Genomic DNA, 15,591 nt, shown 5'->3' on the forward strand with positions numbered 1-15,591 from the left:
GCTGCAGAGGCTCTCCACGAGCTGTTGGAGGGCATCAGAGTCAAAGATGTCGTGGTCCCCTTCGTCATCAGAGAAGTGAGGTTGGGACTGGTCTGCAGGAGGTGTTGAATTTCCCTCTGCAATGTGAAGGGGAGAGGCAGTTTAACATTGTGTTCACATGTATGTTGTCGCATTGTACATGTTTACATTCAGACTGCATGCCAGTGTACATTGTGACTGTTTGTGGGGAGCTGCCTCTATGATGAGGGACAGTGGACATTCCGACAACATCACGGATGTGTGTTTGTACTTGTACATTGTCAACTCACATTTCCTTGCTATGCCACATGTGATTGGCCAGTTTCTGCACACAAGCGGCACCAGTTGTGTCCTCTGTTCTGTGGTGGACGTGTTGCGGATTGTGCCACATCGTTGTCAATGTTAATGTGCTCTGGAAGTGATGTGTGTGTGCCCCATTTTGGGGAAGTCACCCCTGCAGCTCTGACTTTGCTGCCCCTTATCCCTTACATGCAGTGTGTCTCTGACTTCTGTGCTTATACAGTGCTGGGATGTTGCATACTTGGATGCATTGGTCTCTTGGTGGGAGATGGGATTCTGGGGTATGGTTTGTCCGCAGCTGTGCTATGCCTAATTGTGCATGTGTGCCATTGTGCCCATCTCTCCCCATCTCCCCAGTCCCTGGTCGTTACTTACCCTATTGTTGTTGTGTCCAGTCATGTTGAGCAGTATCCGGGCCCCCAACTCCTGCCACCGTCTCCCCACTGATGACTGTGGACTCCATTTCCTCCATCTCGTCCAACTCCTCGTGTGGCGCTGGACTGCCACCTCCAGTCTGCATTGCTGCCTTCCGGTTGTTTGCGAGTTTCTGCTTGGTTTTGCGCTTGACATCATTCCAGCGCCTCTTGACCTCTTCCATTGTCCTCTTCATCACTCCAACTACATTCACCTTGTCCACGATGGTCTGCCATATTCCAATTTTAGTTGCCAGTGACACAGTGGAGGTGACAACAGTAGTTGATGGTGTTCTATCACCTCCGTTATCAGGATCCTGTTGTCCTGCGGACTGAACCTTTTCTTCCTACTCTTCTTCTCCTTGCCTTTCCCTGACCCCGAGGTCCCAGGGGGCTTGTGGGGTTCTGGTTGTCCTCTGCACTTGCTCCGACTGCCTCCATTGTGCTTCGCTGTTGTTTGGCTTTTGTATGTGTTTTTTTCCCTACTTTTGTAGTGCATTTTCCCGCATGTCGCGTGGGGATTGCAGGCCTGTGGCTGGTTTTTCCTGATTTCTGTATCGCGATTTGCGTCATCGCCGCTTTTTTCGTGTTGGTGTTTCGCATTTTTGCGGCATTGCGTTGATTTTGACACGTTCATTTGCCGCGTTGTGGTGGGTCTATCGCATGGTGCTGCCACGTTGAGAATACCTCGTTAACACTGTGTTATTTTCCTGCGATAGACTGCGTTGTGAAGATTTGCGTTAATCTACTTTTGCGGTAGTTATCACACGTTCTTGAGAATATCCCCCTTAGTTTCTTCAATTCAAATTGCAAGTTACTTTCTGATATGTAATGCTCAACTAAGGATGTTTTTAAAAATATTTCACCAATAAGCCTGTGAAAAGTGAAAAAAAGCATCCTTGAATTTGGGTATCCGTGTACATTTTGGTAATTGTGTTAATCATAGGTAATTCAAAGTCAATTAACACTTTTCTAGGACTTTAGTTCATGGTTTTAGCTTTTATCACTGACAAAAATTCAGTGTATGTTGAGGTTTGTTTATCAGGGAGTAAACTGTACACTAAGGGCACTACTGTATGTCATGAATAGTGTATATTTGGGTGAATGGATGGGGTGTGGATTTAAACCTCCCATCCATCATCCAAATATCACTACTCTCTAAATTAACAAGATTCTAGGGTGTGCTAAAGATTAGTATTCTTTTAAGAGGGATTTTGTTGTCATGCAAAAGAAAGGTTTCATTAGTAATGGTTAGAGAAAGTTCAGGTGGAATGTAAATATCAGAGAAGGTTTGGGGTGTTATACGTAGGGGGTTACTTGACCGTTTTTTACGCTGAATAATTCTGCGTAGGTTGGAGATTGTGGGAATACCACTTGCTACATGTGTTGAGACACTTTCCTCCAAACTGAGCCACAGGGTTCATTGGAGGTGGATGCCATGGCTTTGATTTCATTTATATTTTCGCTTACCTCTATCTCCATTGCAGAGGCAGAGTGGTTATGCTCGGTGGTCCTTTCAACAGTGTCACCAAGAGTAGCAATAGGATGAGTAATAATGCACACACCTCCAATGACACCTGGGCTCATTTAATCTCTCCTTACAATAAACATAGCCACTGTGACTTAGTCTATTTCCACGGCTCGATTGTATGTATTTGGCTTGTTTTCTTGCTGCCATTCTCTGTAGAAAGAAGAAAAAGAGAAAAACATTGTGTTAGTGATTTTAAGTGTGGTTGCTTTCAAAAATATTTTATCTGCAAGTGAAAAGTTAGTGCACATTGTTTATGTTACAGCTTCTTTTTCAAAATTGTACCAGGATTTAATTGCATTGGCTTGATAATGTTTGGAATTGTTGGCTGCTTTGATACTTTTGATGAAAAAAAAGGTTAATTTTGGATAGATTGATTGATGTACTTATAGAGCGCAGCTATCACCCTACGGGCATCTTGGCGCTTGCATTGGGAACCCGTCCTGGTTTTTCCCTGTAAGATAACCCGTACTGGGCATCCCCAAGGTGAAAGCCAGGCATCCCACCGCAGGGGGCCGTTGTGGAGATTAAGCAGGCTTGTTGCCCAGAGCTGCATAGTGTGAACTTGTGCTTAGAGTGGGCACCGAAGCGAGAATTATCGAGTCCGTGGACAATTGGGCTCTGGACCCTGCCGCGTCAGGAATCGAACCCAGGTCCCGGGTCTGATCTCTGCTTCAGGGTATGCCTCCTCTAACCAGTGAGCTACACTTCTCCACTAGATAGACTTGACAGAATGAAAAAGGTTACCTTTTATAGGTTTTTCTTTAGTGTGGTTGGCAAGTTCTGGTGTAGATGCTGGTTTTGATTGGAACTTTCTTTCAGTTCTTCTCTAGGTTGTGTTTGGTGCTTTTGATTCTTTGGTTCGGAAAAAAGTGAAGAAATGTTATTAGTTTTTTTGTTTGGATATTTTTAGTTTTGCAAATAGTCTGCAAAGAAATAGATTAGCGCCTTTGTAATAGAAAGAAAGTAATTTTGCTTTTGTTTATGAGGTTAAAATTTTTACTGCACTGATACATTTTTAAATGAAATGCTTCTGTACTTGAACCCTGCAAAAAAACTTATTGTGGTTTTTGATATTTTTTTCTTTGTATAGTTTGGCTTATTCAGTGTTGATGGGCTTGTTTTTATTACTTTGGTTGAGGATGTGTTCCTCTACTCTGGTTGGTTTATATAGTTTAATCTGTTGAGATGTTTTAAGAAAAAAAAATGGTTTGATTGTATGCCTGACAAATAACATAAATGAAAATGTGATTTTTACAGTTTAAACTTTAAATTTTTTATTTAAGGACAATCCATTTGCCACCACCACCATTCAGTACTTTCCATGAGGCAAGCACCAGTCGGAGTTGGAATAGTAAATTTTCCCATACCACCATCCGCACTTCCCTGAGAAAAGCACCTGTCGGAGTAGGAATAGTAAATTTGCTCCCACCACCATCCAACACTTTCCCTGAAGCAAGCACCGGTCGGAGAAGGAATAGTACATTTACCACCTCCACCATCCAACACTTACCCTGAAGCAAGCACCAGTCGGAGTAGAAATAGTAAATTTGACACCACCACGATCCAGCACTTTACCTGAAGCAAGCACCAGTCGGAGTAGGAATAGTAAATTTGCACCCACCACCATCCATCACTTTCCCTGAGACAAGCACCGGTCGGAGTAGGAATAGTAAATTTGCCCCCCACCACCATCCAACACTTTCCCTGAGGCAAGCACCGGTCGGAGTGGAATTAGTAAATTTGCCCCACCACCATCCAACAGTTTCCCTAAGGCAAGCACCGGTTGGAGTAGGCATATTAAATTTGCCACCACCACCATCCAACACTTTCGCAGAGGCAGGCACCGGTCGGAGTAGGAATGGTAAATTTGCTCCCACCACCATCCAGCACTTTCCTTGAGGCAAAGTCATCAAGGTCTTAAAATAGTATTTTTTAAAATATATAACTAATCAGTGTCTGCTAATGTATTATTTCTGATATCAATAAAGTTTTGATTTTGTAAAGGTTTGTTTGTTTTTGCTATGTATTTGGTGTTGATTTATGTCCAATATCTGTTATTATCAAAAGTAAAATGTTATTAATATTTTTGGGGGGATTACGGGATTGTTACCTCTACATACATTTTGTTCTTTTATGCACTTACTTTTCAAAGGAAAGATTATTTCACGAATATCTGCTTTAGATCGGTGGCGGATTTTCAAAACCAGTAAATGCTGTAAATAATAAAAAATATATTGCAACTAATTATGATTTATGTGTGATTATTTTGAAGCTGTTTTATTTTAATCGTACACTTACTTTGGTCATTAGATGGCAGTGTTCTACTTACAAAACGGCAAAATTCTCCTGCTACTACTGCTCTGTGTGGTCACCTTGGAAGTCAGTTTACCACTGAGCACAAAATGGTGGACGGCTTCTTTTATATGTGTTTTGGGGGTACCGGAGAATTTAAATGAAAATATGTTTTGGAAACAGTTTTTTTGCGTGATTCACAACCTGACAGAATGTATATTTATTTTGTGATGTGTAAAAATGTTCGTTTAGTCGTTACTTATCGGAATGTCAGCCAATTTGAGTAGGTGCTGGCTATGGGGTTCTAATAAAAATAGTTTAAGCTGCCGTTTTATGTGCTTCACAGAGATTGTATGTATGATCTCTTTTTGTCTCTGATATTAGTGTGGTTTTTTTTTTAAATGCTTGAATTATATGTTTAATTTCCCTTGTATTTTCAAAAATTTTAAAGATTTTATTAATAATACCCAGGTATTCTAATGGATACATGCTATGAAAAATACCCAAGTATTGAAATTAATACCTGGGTATTAATAATCTCCCCCACCCAAAACCCCTATTTCCCTTGCATCCCATCCTAGGGGATGGATTAAAAAAATAAAATTAATTACAATTGTAATTATAAACATTCAAAACATACTATGCGTTGTAATGGTATGCATAGTATTAGTATGCATTGTAATGGAATGTGTTGTAATGGTAGTTTTCATATATCTCAATGAACATGCGTTGTAATTGTATGTGTTGTAAAATCATGTGATGTAATGGTATTTGCGTTGTAAAAACTGCGATGTAAAAGTATGTGTTGTAATGGTATGTGTTGTAACGTAATATATTCCTCGAAGGCTTTCTAAAAGAAGCTGGAAAACAGCAAAAGTTAGCCAGTGCATCGTAGGTGAAAGCTGTGATCTGAGAGGAGTCAGTGTATGGTGTTGGTAAATCCAAAAAAGTAGTAGGGAACTCAGAGCCAGTGCCAAAACTGAGTCTGGCACTGGAGGCATCTTCACAAATACAGGCTCCGAGCATGACATTGAGGCTGGATTCGGGAATGATGTTGCTGTCTGGATGACCTCCCCGTTTACCTTCTTGGTTAGTGTGTTAGCTGAATTCTAGAGGGTAGGATCGGGTAGCGTCACTCCCCTTCTCAATGACTTCTGCTTCTTCCAGCTTTCCTCGTTTGCTCTGAATTTGCTGTCTGACATGGAAGGGAATTTTCCAGTTCCTCAGAACTACTGGTTTTTCAGTTCTATATTCTTTTCACTTTCCTGGCACACCTTGCTGAAATCAAAAGCAATGTTTTTTGCAGCGAGATAATTCATGAAGAAAGTTTATCAACTTTATGTGGTAGGTCTGACTTAAGCAAAACCTACAATCCCACTCCATCTAGTCCAACATTGTGGATTTGGACTAGAACCATAATCGAACCTGGATTACCCTAGTCCAGCCTGATTTTTTTACGATTTAGTTGGGTACTGGCTCCCTCCCAACTAAAGCTGGAACTAATTGATCCTGTCCCCTAAAAGCTGAGGGGCATATCATCAAGACCGGCGATAATTATCGCTAAGCGCACTTAGCGCTAGGATGATTATCGCCGGCTAACGTGGAATTTTATCGCTGAGATAGTGTGCTATTAGCAACGCTTATCCCAAAAGCGATAAAATTCCAAGCGCTAACTGCCAAACGTGAGATTATCGCTGGAAATCCAGCAATAATCTCACAAAGTTTGGCGTTAGCTTGATGATAGGGCAAGGCAAACTTAGCCATGATATCCACCTTATAGAATATCAAGGCTAAGTCAGTCTTGAAGCAGACGTAAGTAAAGTAGCGATAACAGGGGCTATCGCTACTTTTCTTGCCGCTATGCTTCATAGCGTGGGGCTTGATGATAGGAGAAATGTCGCTTAGCGACATTTCTCCAGTCATGTCAGGGCAGGAATGCCCACTTTGCATCTCATTAGAGATGCAAAGCTGGGCGTTCAGATTTCAGGCGCTAATGCAAGGTTTCACGCGATAGCGTGGCCTTGCTGATTAGGGGATAAAATTATCACCGCTTTTCGCCCAAAAACGGACGCAAAAGCGGCGATAATTTTTTATCGCCTCGTTGATGATATGCCCCAGAGTCTTTACAGAGCTAGTCATGTTACCTTCCAGCCCACTGGAAACCTTCCATTATCGGAAAGGCCATTGAAAAGACTGAGGTGATGCAATTTCCGGGCCATATTTAACCATCATAATCTGTTGCAGCCTTTCCAATAGGGTGTCTCCCTGGACACAGCTCTGAGTGGTTCGCTCTCCAGGGACTTACTGACTTTGCTGAGCTACTGAAGGCAGGGCCCCTGGTCCGAATGCTGCTGGAACCCATGGGTGTTTGTGATACTTTTATCATAAGACATGTCTATCTGTTCTTGCTAGTTGAATGGATGTGGTGCTCTGTTTCTCGAACAGTTCTTATTTCTTTTATCTGAGGTTGCTCAGTGGGTATAGATGGGCGCCTTGAGGTTCTGCTCACTTTGACCCCCTCCTCCCCCCACTCCGTAGACTGCAGTGCGAAACAGGGTATCATGTGACTCCATTAATTGTAATGTTTATATGAAGCTACTGGGTGGTCTGGTGGGCAGCTGTGGATGTCTGTGCGTCAGTATGATAAGGGCACTTCTTTTCTCAAGTGTCACCTGAAGTAGATGTCCAGCTCCTGTCTTCTTGTCCCTCGTCGAACGAGAATTGGAAACATGCAGCCTGCTCAAAATGTAATGTGGTGAAAGTAGATATTGTTTGGTATCATCAGGATAAACCATAATTTTCACTGATTTCAGTCTGTCCATTTTTGCGGATGGAATCTCTCCTACTTTGGTTACCTCTGCTAAATCCCTCTGATTTTTGCTGATTAAAAATCTCAATGGCACATTATGTGGCTTAGAAGGTTCGAGCAGTACAACATTAGCTGCTTTCGATTAGACAATTTTCTTCTTCTTTTGCTTTTCTCTAGGCGATAGCTATCAATTAGAATTTCAGGCAGTAGAGATCCTTTGTGTATTGGTTGGAAACACAATCCTGTTGGGGCTCTCCCAATTGTGCTATCCTGGGTTAAAGAGTGTTTTAATTTCTTAGGGGCATAGTATCAAGACAGGCGATAAAATTATCACCGTTTTAGCGGCAGAAAACTGCCGCTAAAACGGCGATAATGGGCTTGATAATATGCTCTATGGAATTCCAATTGAAGCCCATGTTAGATGTGAAGGACATCTTGATAATATGCCCCAGAATTACGCCTTATAACAGGAGCAAGGGGACAACACAATATCTCTGAGCTGAAAATCTCTTCCCTTTTGCCCCTTGACCTTATCAGGGTTCTCATCCTTCAGAAAACACTTCCAGTATAGGGACTGGTTGGTCTTTAAATCCCTGATTCCTAAACAGTCAGCCATTTGACCTCAAAACGTGTGTTTGCGTGCGGCTTTGCCACTAGTCGTAGAAAGTTGCTTTTACTCCCTGGTATTCCAAAATACTTGGTAAAGAATTTTATAACTATATGCATAATAGCATTACCTTGATAAAAGGAAATTAACATGTAATGAAATTAAAGACATTATGTTGAGGGAACTGTGCCCATGCTGACATTAACTAATGTAGACCTTGATTTAAAAATGGTTGGTTTTGTCTGCAGCCATCTTTTCAACATGTAATTTGTTTGCCTGCATTTCACCCTGTGCACTGACTATTCATATGCAAGCTACCTTGTAGACACTGCTTGAGATGTACCTTGTAAACAGTGCTTGAGATGTAATGTCACTTTTCAATGTCCAAACAGATGTTTATTTTGAGATGTAAAGCACATTGTTTCACTAACAGTGAATGTTCCCAATGCCTCACCTATTGGGACCTCAGTGATTTCTCCTGAGAACTTGCCTTTGTAAATTATGTATCACCATTTTTAATAACTATTGAGGTCTCTGTAGGGCGTCAGGAATAGGAACTGCATTATATGAATCTGTGGGATACCGCTGCATCGTTCTTCCTTTAACCTGATTGGTTCAACGTGGGATGCGTACACAAATGTATTGAAAGAATAATTCTACTTGTATTTTGCATCATAAAGGAGCCTCTTCCATAAGGGTGTTCGGCTCAATCACCCCTGATCTTTAGGAGACAATACTGTGTTGTCTGACCTCCAATGTATGACTTCTTTTATGTGAGCTGAGCTATTTTGTTCTGCTGTTTTATTATTTGCATTTTTGTCTGAGCTACATGCTATCTCTTGATCTAAAATGATTAATTGACTGATCTGGACATTTATTGGGCTTTCTGTAAACTTTAAACCCTTTAATAGGCGTTCATGGTTTTATTTTAATATTTGTCTCGTTTTTGTTGTGACGTTTAATGTGCTTTACTATTCTCTATCCAAATAACTGAATAACATATCCACAACTCAAATTATTTTCATATTTCCCTATACAAATTTTCAACACTAATTCTTTATGGGTTCCTGAGTAACGTGCTTCTCGCCAAAAAAGCGCTTCAACACCCCATCAGAGTTAACAAGCGCTATATAAATGCAAACCTTTTTCCCTCTTCTATCCCTCCGCTATACTTCTCAATCAAAATAACTGACTAATATCCACCACTCAAATTACTTTCATATTTTACTATAATAATTCACCACTAATCCTTTATGGGTTTCCAGAATAGCGTGCTACTCCTTAAAAAAGCGCTTCAACACCCCATTAGGGGTAACAAACGCTATATAAATACAAACCTTTTTTCCCTCTTCTATCCTTCCGCTGTCCTTCTGAATCCAAATAACTGACTAACCTATACACCATTCAAATTACTTTCATATTTCACTATACTAATGTAACACTAATCCTTTATGGGTTCTGGAGTGGCATGCTACTTGCTAAAAAAGCGATTCGATGCCTCGTCAGGGGTAGTAAGCACTATATAAATGCAATTACAATACAATACAATATACTTTGTAATTTGCACTGAAATTTGTTGATCAGGTCCAGTTGAGGTGCAACAATATCTTTAGGTAATACCACTCGGAGGCATTTTAAATGTAACATTAGCAGGAACAGAGCTAGCCGATCCTAAGCCAGTACTGCTTGAAAGCACCATGTCTGCCCCTCATAACTGAAATGATTTTCCCTTTACTGTATGTCACGCCCCATGGCTTCAAACTATTACTTTTAATCATTGCTTACCTTTCATCGTTTTATTGTCAGTGTAAGTTCTCTTGCTATTGATTGCATTTAGGCTGCACTTTTTGTATGTCCGTAAAGTAATTGTTATGTCAATTTTTACTGTACCGTCCTCTGTGAGTCATTTTTTTCACCGTTTGTGGGCAATAAAACTGTTAAATAAAAAATAAGATCGGCGCCTTTATCTCCAGGCAGTGAATGGGTGCTTGTTATTTCGGAAAGTGCCTGTCTTTTTCAAAGTCGGTTGCAAACCAGAGACAAAGGGCATCGTTTAGTCTTTGGCAGGCAGACCATCACTTAAACGAGGGCTATGGCCTCTACTCCCCAGGTGGAGTCCCACACACCATAGTTAGATATCCCTAAAAGCTGGTTGGGGACCTCTAAAGCCTTTATTGCAACCACAGGTACAGTTGTTACAGTAAAGTGTATGACCTTAGCCGTGTGGGTTCCATTTTCTATTGTGCTCATCGGCAAAGCATTTTACTTTCTAGCAGCAGTAGCACCCTCGAAGTAGGGGGGTTGTTGATAAAAATACAAATAGACATTATAAAATCTAATAGGTCATGCCTTTTGGAACTATTTGCTTTGCCAATGCCTTTAGGCGTTTCTGTACATTTTCGGCAAGATACAGTGAAGCATGGCAAAAAAATAAATACAACAAGCATAAAATAAAAAAGGTGAAATCACGCAGCCACAGCTGTCACGTAATTTTGTAGGCATGCACATGTGTGGTGACTACTAAATGACGCAGGTGCCATTTTTAGGTCTCGCCTTGGCAGCGCACGCGCTGCATGCGCTGTCTCAGCAAGACCTAAAGTAACCTCTATATGTTGGCAAGCAGCTGGTAGTTTCTCCTACCACTTGCCATTTGCTGAATGTTTGTATCGCTTTTGTTACCTTTTTTTTGATTGGCTGTTGATGTCCAACTGACTTCCGTGTAGTCCGGAAGCAGCGGCTACCAACTACAGTTTTCGTCCGCACTGTTGCACTCTTTCTTGGTCTCGCGCATCTCTGCCTGACTCAAACATAACAGCAGCGCATGAGCAAGGAGCCGGTGTGCGTGAGGGGTGGGCAGCGCATGCTGCTGCTTGTTTATGTTGTCCTCTAAGAAGCTCAAGAGTTGTGCGTGCTTGAATCTCTTCTCCTCGGCCTGGTTAGCTGCACGCAAAAGCGTTGGGCGGAGTCTGTAACCAAGGTTTCTGTGTCCTGCCCTGCCCAACTTGTGACCTTTCATTGGTGTTTTGTAACAGCAAGCCGGTGCGGAACCATTGTTAGTCTTTGATTAGCTAGCGCTGACAGCGGTAGGCGTAACTTAAGTTTTAGGAATTGTGCATTGGCTATGGTGTCCGGGAGAGCTGATATTGCCCGGCAGAGAATGCTTTTTGTACTCGCACCTTCCTTCAGTGGGCGGGTCGGGTGCTTCAGTGGGGGGTGTCTGCCAGTTCCTCTCAGTAAAGCTGGTGCAGCGGGGTCCGAGACAGCGGGAACATTCTGGAGGGTCTTGCGGCTGGACATCCCTGGTGGTAAGTTGATGCATAGCCGAGGCCCTGCCCAGCTGCACTGCAGCTTCTCTGCGGCGCTGCCCGCAGCAGCCCGTGTCACCATCTGCAGACCTTAGCAGCAGGACTCCGAGCACCACCAGCGTGCACAGCGCTCTCTTGCTGCATTAGGCCTGCTGCATGGTTCAAGTTGCCGCCTCCCGCACGATGGAGCACGTTCCCGCCTTGGCTGCGCACCCTTTGCCTTGCTGCCTTCCATGCACCCTTTGCACCTACCACAGCTCGGTCGGTAATGCTCTTCCTCAATCCTGCTTAGAGGGCATACTGGGCACTCGTCTTTAAGGCGGAAACTATCCGGGACACAACTCTTCTCGGGACCTACATGATGTCTCGTATGCAGGCACTGAGGAACAAGCAATGCACGCTCAAGTTTTCAATGCCGGGATTCCATGCCCCCAATCCTCAGTCTGTGGACACTGTTGGTGATATTCTTAATGTGCAATAATTTTTAACTGTTCGTGGTTAAACACGTCCGTCTCACATTTAAAGGGGCATATATTTGCACAAAGTAGTGGTCTGGAAACAGTACGCTTTTCCTGGACGCTCTTCCTTAACTTTCCCTAGTCCCACTTCCGATTTTACCGGCACTCCCCCTTCCAGGTCCACATGCCTTCCTCCAGTTCTGCCCCCGCTGTACTCTATCAGCCGTTTAAAGGAAGCATTCATCCGTATCAGAGTGATACAAAATAAAGCCTGTCTGAGAACGTTAAAGCCCGATCCCAGCAAGCTCCGAACCCGCCCCTTTTGCTCGTGTTCATCCAGCCTCTCACACTTCGATCAACTACTCATCCATCCACCAAACTCTTCACAAATGTGCACATTCATCCATATGCTCACTCATTTATCCCTCGTGCATCGATCAATTCTATGATTGACACACGCCCATTCACTCACTCATTATGCACCCACCTAGAGGCCTGTGCGCTTGCATACCTTCTTGAACTAGTTACTCAGTAACCCACTACCTCATCCACTCATTATCCCATCTATCCATCACCATGCAATATATCAACCCTCACTCAGTCTTCCACTCACTCACTATTGTTAAGACAATATTATTGGTGTTTTCACCGATTCAGTGACTACCTGTAAACTGCATAATCATGAACTGACCAAGTGGTTGTTCTGTGTACTGAGGTACTCGTATGATTTCTAGTTTAGGGAAGACATAGGGCAACAGTGAGTTTTGTTCTCATGCATGTGGTGTTGGGACTTGCCACAGTTCGAGTTTCTGGTCCCTGTGCCCTTTGAACTTGAGTGGTTGAAACCTGTTCTGAAACAATTGTCAATGCGCAAATGTCGTCCAGCATTACTGGTCCTACAAATGTTAGATTCTCCTGCAATTTGTTTTAATATTGTTATGTTTTTAAAATTTTGCCTAAGGCACAGATCAAACCTTTAAACATTAACCATTTAGTCCCTCTGATCCTCAGCTGTATATCATCAACCATCGCAAAACACAAAAACTAATTTATATTATTACTTAAATTTTGCTGATAATTAGGTTTTCATTTGAGATGTTTTGATGATCAACTATTCTCATTTTTTAAAAGTCTTTGATCTGTTAGATCTTTCTGTATGCATTGTTATAAAATGAATTTTTATTAAGTAGCTAAAAATGCTGTATTTGTATCTTGCTTATATGGAAGTGCTCTGCCTCCGAATAAAGCTTTTATTGAACTTATTGAATTGAGTATAAGAGGGGCATCCTTTTTGTAATTAATAGTGTTCCATTGTCCTGAAACGGTGAATGCGTGCTAGGAGGCATTATGGAAATTTAAAAATCAAGAGAGATTTATTCAATATTCTCTCCAGACTCACAAGCGGGCTCAGTCTTGTTTCTGTCAGTAGGGGGCGCTGTGCTGCAGGCAGGCCATCTCCTGTGGTTAGTGAGTTGCAGGCCTGTGTAACACTCTACTCAGGTGGCCCGCTTCTCTCCCTCTTTGTTGAACACATCTCCGTACCTACAGGTAGGTGTAACAAGCATTAAAAATGCAATAGGTCTCACCTTTCATTAACTTAAAGCCATTTGCTTTGCTATACAATACCATTAGCAAAGCAAATGGCTTTAACTTATTCAAAGACGAGACCTATTGCTTTTTCAATGCTTGTTTTATTTACCGACCTGACATGGATCAGGAAATAAAACAAATGAAAAATAAAAGTAGTGTGGTTTTAAGGCAGAGAGGATGACAGCAATTTGCGGCCTAGTCCTCTCCCAAAAGAAGTAAGAAAAATTTACAAAATAATAGTGGGCAACGGATGAGTGGGTGTGGAGAGCATCAAGAAGTGGGCGAGTAGGGCAAAAACATCAGTACACGAGTGAGAGCAAAACAGAGCGGTGTTAAAAGCATAGGAACGAAAAAGCAATATGGAGAGCAGGTGTGGCAGGGAGTTTGGCGGAGAAGAAACACAAGAGGGAGCATTTGCAACAGAAGGGAAACAGTAAAGTGGACTGCATGGGAGTGCTTGGTGGCAGGAAGCACACAAGGGAGGCAGCTGGAAAACACATGCACTCGCATGGAGTGCTGAACCAAAAAAAACAAAGTAGTACCCTAAAAGTGAGTAGTGGAACAATAGAAGCCAGTCAGTCAGAGAGATGATAAAGAGTCTAAGCTCCAAGAGAGGAACAAACTCAAGATCGACAAGCTGGTATAAGGTAAGCCATTGAATAGGAAGCGAGCAAATTAGCGCGATAATAAACCTGACCAGTGGTAGGCAACAGTGACGGCCCGTGTAGGGCGTTTTACCGGGGCGGTGACGTGGCGCAGAGGAGGGGCAGGGTGGGGGGTTGCAAAATGCGGCAAACTACCGATTTCAGGTAAGTTACGAAAAAAAATTATAAAACGAATTTCGTTGCGCGCGCTGCATCGTCAAATGCGATGCAGCGCGCGCAACGAAATTCGTTTTTTTTTTTTTTTTCGTAACTTACCTGAAATCGGCCGTTTGCCGCATTTTGCAACCCCCCACCCTGGCCCTCCTCTGCGCCACGTCACCGCCCCGATAAAACGCCCTACACGGGCCGTCACTGGTAGGCAATAGACTGACTGTAAGCAACCGTAGGTTCTTGGTTAGCCCACAATAGATCTTTTGCAACTCTGATTGAGCTGACTGGAAGCCTAGACTAAAAACTAACGGTCTGTCTACACAGTGAATAATCTCCCTGCGCCTCAGGGTCAGTACTCGTCTTCCCTGCCCAGGACCGCCAGGGAAGGACATTTAGTGATGATTACCCTGCCTCAAGTAGGGCAGGGTAACTGACACCAGGACTTGCCAGCCCAGTGTCGAATGGGCTACCAAGTCAAAGGTTTGAGTCAACAAAGCAGGCCAACATTTTGCTGGTGCAAACCTGGCATTTCTTCCACCTGCAAACGGGAAGAAGGAACCACAGGTTGGAGGGGGTGGGACACTAGCAAAATAATGGAGGTTTTCCCACTTCACCAAATCCTGAATTACTCTATAGTATTCATTTGCTCCTATTCCTATTCTTCATTGTGTGAAGCATAAAGGTCATTCACGTGCTTCCTCAATTTTTCTTTTTTTCACTTCCGAGGGGTGTGCATTCTTTTCCTCATTGCTATATCCTCGGAAATGTACACTTTCACAAAGTGGCTCTGTGTGCTACACAGTGAGGACTCTGCCCATCTTGTGAGGCAATCTTTTTCATAATGGTGGATATCCACCACACTACACACACAGGGTTCCTTCCATTTATGTTGGGCTTTAGCCTCTTCCTGAACCTAGTGTTTCTGGCAGTCGTGGTCAGCATGAATCGCGGGTGGGGGGGTAGGAGGTTGCGCGTGGAGGGGGTGAGGGTTAATTTAATAATATTTAAAAAATTAAAAACGTACCTTCACCTCCGGTACCTGACTCCTGAGTCGCGTCTCCTGCTCTCTCTGCTCACAGGAAGCAGAATCAGGCAGCCTCCCTCTCTTCCCCTAAGCCAATCACAACGCTGGGGAGGCCATTTTCTGCGCAGCAGCCTGCATGAAGAAAACGGAGAATGCTATGACTGGTTTGGTCGGCCCTGGGGCCGACCAAACAGTCAGCACCTATAACATTAGGCTAGCCACTCCTCCCCGACCCGCCCACACGCCTGCCCCCAACCAGGCTTACCCTTCTTCTGCTTTCTCGGTATTTATACCAATTTATGTTTCTGCTTATAGCATTTCGAGAAAGCAGTGGGGCGACACTCCGACGCACACGTGGAGGAGCCGCCCCTGGTTTCTGGTCGCCATCCCTCTCATTGCGTTCTTCCTTCATCATGACGTAGGAAAATG

This window comes from Triturus cristatus, chromosome 4_2, assembly GCF_964204655.1.
Source record: "Triturus cristatus chromosome 4_2, aTriCri1.1, whole genome shotgun sequence".
Lineage (NCBI taxonomy): Eukaryota > Metazoa > Chordata > Amphibia > Caudata > Salamandridae > Triturus > Triturus cristatus.